Raw genomic sequence first — 6,674 nt, forward strand, 5'->3', positions numbered from 1 at the left:
CACTGTGTGGTGCCGGGCTTACGAAGCCACGGCGGATAATGTGTTGCCATTATGTGTAGCCCACTTACGGCGCATAGTACCAGCCCTAGCCGGGCTTGGGGGAGCACTCGTCAGTGTGGAGGCACAGCGAGCAGTGTGCTGTGCGAGTTCCCGGTGAGGGAGCGAGAGGGAGTGTCAGCCAGCCAGGGTTACGTTGGGGCATGATACGCTGGTTGACCTGCTGACATGTGACCGAATGATATTGGAGGGAGGCCACCGGTGGACAGGGGCCGCTGGGCGGTCACGTGGTCTAAAAGAGCTCTCAGGAGCCTTTGAGAAAGAGCTCGAGAGATCTGGAAGGTGGGCGGGACGAAGGGCAGAACCAGCCCAGCCCAGGGTGATATATCGGGGGCCCCGTGAGGAGCTTGGGGTTCTTTCGTGTAGTTGGTGATGAAGATCAATGTCAGGGAGAAGAAGCCTCTAGCCATACGGTCTGGGACCCAGCTTGTGGTCCGGGCCGGGATAGCGCACCATGTCTAGGTCTGCCGTAGGGTGGTTAGACAGGCATTCAATACCCGAGTGTGGGTTGTGTTATGTTATGTTGAAGTTGGTTGAATAAATAGTGTTGCTCCCAAGACAACGTCTGTGACTCAGTTGGACTCACTACACTATGATAGGGTAGTCATAATTGTGTAGTGACATAGAATGGGTCACTACGGCGCATAGCGATGGTTTCTGACAGAGAGGGGAATTGTGGGCGTAACAGCCGATCTGCCAGCAGAGCAGGGTGTAACAGCCGATCTGCCAGCAGAACATGCAATGCCATGGAATGGGTCACTCGGGTGCGTAGCGCTGGTTGATATGAGGACAAAGCAGCCCTTCCGGCTAACAGGGTATGTGATAGACCAGAGGTAAGGGTTGTGGGCCAAAGGTGACTGAGGGGACACGTGGAGTATAGCCCATCTTCTGGTGGGTTCCAGAAGGGGGGGTGGCCGAGGGCAGAGCCAGGCCACGCCGGGAGGCATAATAGGGAAGTCCCGAGGCTGGATCAGGGCTGTCTGTCGTTGGAATGGAACCCGTCATGCTACGTCTTCATCTCCGGCGTCGTGGGTCAGGCAGCGAACCGGCAGTCCAGATCCGTTTATAGTTATACCGTGTGTGAACAAGTGTCTAAGTGTAGAATAAAAGTGTGTTGCCTCCTACTATTAGTGTCTCAGAAGTGACTCACTACAATATCATTTCGCAACACAGGATGATCAGAAACAATAACAAAACATTATCACCCAGTTTCATACCCACCCTCTCGCACTCAGCATCACTGTCTGCACATGTGAATCATCTGCACAAGCAGTTAATATACAAAAGATGATATTAACGGTTACTTATTCCGAAAGTCAGGAATCCGTAATCAATTCCAATGGGAATTTAGTAATGAATTGCACTCACTATCTATCACAAACTCATAAATTGCACAGCACTTGTAGACTCTTACTTGGTCAACAAGTCATCTTTAGGTACCAGTGGTTGGCCCAAGTCTCCGTGTGTTAAGGTCAGTGTTGCAAACCAAGTAATTGTGTTGCTATGTTTAGTGACTTTTGAGTTTTCCGAAGTGATGAAAAAATATCAGGTTGACTAACTATGGTCTAGTGACTTTTTAAAATGCGGACAACAGCAATAAAGATAACGTGCTGGTAAAGAACGATGTTGACTGCTGGCTCAAAGCTGCCTGAGGAGCTATGCAGGTAGCCAACTTGACTGACATTAATGCAGAACTACAATATTTAATTTATATCTACGTCATCATTCATGTTCACATGTTACGAATAAAATACATTTTAAGAATATGAGTAATTTCATTCATTCAAGTTACATATTTCTGGCAACATTTTTGGCAACTTTCAAATGTTAAAATAGCGATATCTGGTGAATTTTTTAGGTTTATCTGGTGATTCCCTAACTTTGTTAGATCTGACAAAACTGGGTAAATTTCCCCTCGTTTTTCAAGAAAAATAAAAGAGTATGCCTGCAATTGCTAGCATACACCTCTACACTTGAGGGAACTCCAGAGGGTATTTGGCCGACTCTTCCATGTGCTTAAAGAGGTTGGCCTAGTCACAGTTTACCCTACCACATGTTACTAGCTGATCAATTTAATTGTGGTATAACCATTAATGATGCTGGGTGGACAGAGGCTGCACTACTTCCACTGCTGTGCCATGATATCAAATTGAACCATTGTTCTCTGGATTGCAAGTCCAGTATGCTAATCATTACACAATGTTTGAGTCATACAAGCCAGGATAATGTCTGATACCTTACCCTATGCCACCTTTGTGCCATGATGTATTTTTATTGAGTACCAAGGAATTACTCGAACCTGCACTGCATGAAAAATCTACGGTGGCTGCACAAGTGGGTCCTCATCTACAAACCAGTGGTCCTCAAATTTAAACATCAAGCAACAATATTTATGTTTAATGCCACCACACTTGAACATAACCACTGTCAGCTTCGCAGGTGAGCAGTTGAATGATTATGAGTTGAATGATGACAGGACAATGGTTATGTTCTTGTTCAATTCAGAGCTCACAATAGTAAGGTTACTTTAATCAGACTTGGATTGATTGTTTTTTATTTTATCATTAATAGTGTGAGTTATTTGAGGTAATGGCTATGCTGGTATATGGATATAGTGAGTGTAATGATTTTACGTAAGTATGTTTACAGAGACATTACTCCAGGAGACGAGAAACTGGGACCAATCCTGAAATTAATATTAAAACTATATAGTCGATGTATTAAAGTTCTAAAATACGTATATTTATTGAAGCAAAGGATTATATTGCATATCACTTACATTGATGGCAATCATTTAAATTTTAATTGACTTCCTGCAACTGGGCATTACAATATTTAGCTATGGACCTTGGCCTAATGACAATTGCCATGATTTGCAAAAAAGTCCGTACAAAGCTAAGACAAAAGGTGTTTAGTTTTACACATTAAGACGTCTATGGGTCGTAATCTTGTCTTAGCTACGATTATTTGCGTATGCGTAACCCTAATTTATAGGGGTGTGGCGATAGAGTGGTACTGAATTTGGCAGCTAAAGTGGGAGGAGAGATGGAGTTGGGCCAGTAAAATTCAAAGTGCTGCAAGAGAGATGTGAAGAAAAGGAAAAGCTCCATCTTGGCTAAACTTTCCCCCAAACAGACACGGGGACCAGCAGGGAATGGCAGGAAAGCATCCGATTTGATACACTGGCCATCTTTATCAAGGAAATGATCAGGGTTAAACTTATGTGGTGTTTTCCAGTGGATGTCATCGTAAAAAGCAGACATGAGGTTTACCATTACATGGGTTCCCTTTGGAAACAAGTATTCGTTGAACTGCACATCTTTAGATGTCGGGTGCAAAATTCCAAATGGAAGAATGTTACCAAAGCGCTGTATCTCATGGATCACAGCATTCAAGTATGGCAGGCTGCGTCTGTCCTTCATACATGGCGGTCGCTCGGATCCCACAACTCTGTCAATCTCCTCATGACATCGGGCTTGAATGTTGGGGTTCATCATCATGAAGAGGAGGCCCCAGCGTAGTGTGTTGGAGGTAGTCTCCATGCCACCGATGAAAAGTTCCATCAATATCAGAATGAGGGTCTGGTCAGTAAAGCTCCTGTTGGGATTGTCCTTCTCCTTATCAATCTGAGCTAGATATGAGTCAATCAGGTCCCTGGGGTTGTGTTGATCTTTTGTGGCACGGTGCTCAGATACTATATCCTTGAGCAAGCATTGCAACTTTGTGTGAATATGGAATACTTTCTGCCATGGCCCAGGCAACTTTAGCAGAAATGGGAATACATTACACAGTATTACCAGCGGCTCTGCTTGTAACTGCACGAGATGCTCAAGGAGGTGTGTAAGCTTTTGGAACTGCTCATTGTTATAATCATATCGGATCCCGTTCAGGAGGGAGCAAATTATGTTGCCCACAGCATTGTTTAAATTACATTTAGGGTCAAACGCTGAGGTTTCCTGTTTGAAAGTCTCTATTAGGTACCTCGCTTCTATCAATATTTTGTCGACTATTGTTGCCTTTCCGAAGCCAAAATTGCGCAATGTTGACAAAGCAAATCGGCGCTGCTGCTTCCATGCGTCTCCATAGGGTGCTAATGCGATACCAATGTTGTGAGTGAGTTTAGTAAAAAGGGGAGTTATTGGTCGGTCAGCAAACTCGTGACCTCGATTCACCAGGACCTCTTTGACTGCCTGGTAGCCGCTCACCAACACAACAGGCGTACTCCCCATCATTATGGTACAGACTTCTCCATATTTTTTGGCCAATTCTTGCATGCCAATGTGGGGATTCTTGCAACTTAAGGCAGTGATGTTCCCCAGCAGCGGTAATGGTTTAGGACCAGGAGGGAAGCCCACTGGGCAGATTGTTGACCCCACCACTTGCAGGGCAGCCCGTACGGTTAGGAACACTATACAGATCAGGGCCAGGCTGATCAGCACTTGACTCATTATCAAGGATTTCCATTCTGGCGAAGTTGCGACATCATCAGCCAGCTGCCCCATCTTGTCGTTCTGTGTTGTAGAGCAGTCAGCAGAGTGAACGCACAGCTCAAGTAGTAGGGTGCACCAAAAGTTGTCTGCACACACAGACACATGCATAGCCTATTTATGAGGACACTACACTAAGCAGAATTAGGCAGCGGTTTACTCGCCTAATTCTACCAGCATATTCAGACAAGTAATAATGAGGGAATCCATTTATATAGATATCATAACTTTAATTGAGGTGATATTGTGAAATAAAGTGTGGCTTGGAAGCATATAATTTTTTTAAAGCAGTTGATATATTTAATCATAAACTATACTATTTATAACAGTTAGTATTAAGCTTCAGTAAAAATGCTATTCTGATACAGGCTAGTTTGTTCAGTTTTAATAGTGAGTAATGCATATGTTATTCATTGGTCCACATATTATTATTAAAATGTTAATACATGCATTTGTAATGGTTAACATTCAGGCAGACCTCGCTTAGCTCGATCCCATATAATTCTGATTCGTTATAGTGCTCTTGTCCTGGAGAAAAGTATTTTTTATAACAAAAAAATGAAATCAAAACATAAAGCGCTTACGAGTGAGAAAACATACCTTTCCCCATTCTTCACTCAGACCCCCCCCCCTCCCCACAAATCAAACTATTTGTGGTCACGATTATTTCTGTAAAAATATATATATATATATATTTCTTCCAACGTTTTTACAGTTTGTTTAGCCAGATGAGAACTCACGAGACCAGTATAAAGTCTCAGGTTCCACCTAAAAGAATCCTCACCACAGAAATTTAACTGAGGGCATCACTCAGACCCTAATTGGAAGCGGAGCAGCTCCAACCTCGTCTTAGCATTATTATTATTATTTGCGCTATTACCAATACCCCAATGAAGCCCTCATATTGCTTATATTAAAGAAACAAAAATGTCGGGAACGCATCTCCATATACACAATAGTATAATGAACCCTTTTAGCGCTATTTCAATTTGCTCTCACTTCAGGAATGCCTCTTGAATGTTAAACGAGGTCTGACTATATTTTTAAAAAATCTCATTGGGTGTTCCTATGAGGTCATGACACTGATTTAAAGTAACTCAGAGATTCAGACATCTTAGATTATTAGTCAGAATTTCTAGAGATCTTGTCCTGATGTTTGACGTAGTTGCAAATTCAATATTGTACCTGGTAAATATGGTTGTGATGGCTCTTCAGCCTACCAGTCGACTAAAACAACAATATTTGGTGCATTAAATGTTTAACCATGTAGCCGGCCTCTCCTGTCTACTGCCATGACCATATTAAAGAAATAACATTGTCGGGAACGAATCTCCATATATATAATAGTATAATGTATAATGAATATACAATAGTATAATCAACCTCCACCGTCGGCAGTGTGGTGTGTGGAGCGGGGTGCAGGGTTTTTTGCTGCTGCATTAGCATCATTGCTGCATTGGCACTTGTGGACCGCCCATGCTCCTGGTTCTGCTGATAGCTGCATTGGCATTGTTGCTGCGCGTTAGTGCACCGCCCATATTTCCGGTCCTGTTGATGCACTTGGGCTATGCCCATCCCCAAACTCTTATAAACAGCTTGCCTTTAGAGGCTGACTCCTTTGCCTATGACGACCGCTTGTGTTGCGATCGAAACGTCGTGATATGTTTATTCACTTAATTTTTTATTTTATTGTTATTTTTTTCTGTCTACGTGACTTTACCGAAAGAACACTAGAACATAGAATATAATGAACCCTATTTAAATTAGCTCTCACTGCATATACGGTCAGTATTATAAAATGTGTTACGGCTCAACAAAAGAATTAAGCATTGTTAAACTCAAACAAAAATGAATGTTAACATTTGCATGTAATACTGTAATAAATAGTGTATAGTACATAAAACGTGAAATAACATGAAAAGAAAAAATACTCCGTTTTATTTTCACTTACCTTGAGTCCCGATCCTGGCTTGCTTGTCAGAAGGGGCTTAATGAGTAACTACTTGCACACACACAGGGGCACGCGCACACACACAACAACGACAACGACCACCCGTATAACCTTAACATACTGTTGCTACAATTGTGACGCAATACAATAACAGAAAATCTACAAGCATATTGCAAATA

General features: G+C 42.6%; 1 pseudogene; it reads right to left on the bottom strand.

The window, feature by feature from the left end:
* Positions 1–3,005: 3,005 nt before the first annotated feature.
* LOC144948261 (cytochrome P450 2F2 pseudogene) lies at positions 3,006–4,559 on the bottom strand (annotated as a pseudogene).
* Between the last annotated feature and the right edge of the window lie 2,115 nt (positions 4,560–6,674).

The sequence above is a fragment of the Lampetra fluviatilis genome, chromosome 3, assembly GCF_964198595.1.
Source record: "Lampetra fluviatilis chromosome 3, kcLamFluv1.1, whole genome shotgun sequence".
In the NCBI taxonomy this organism is placed as follows: Eukaryota; Metazoa; Chordata; class Hyperoartia; order Petromyzontiformes; family Petromyzontidae; genus Lampetra; species Lampetra fluviatilis.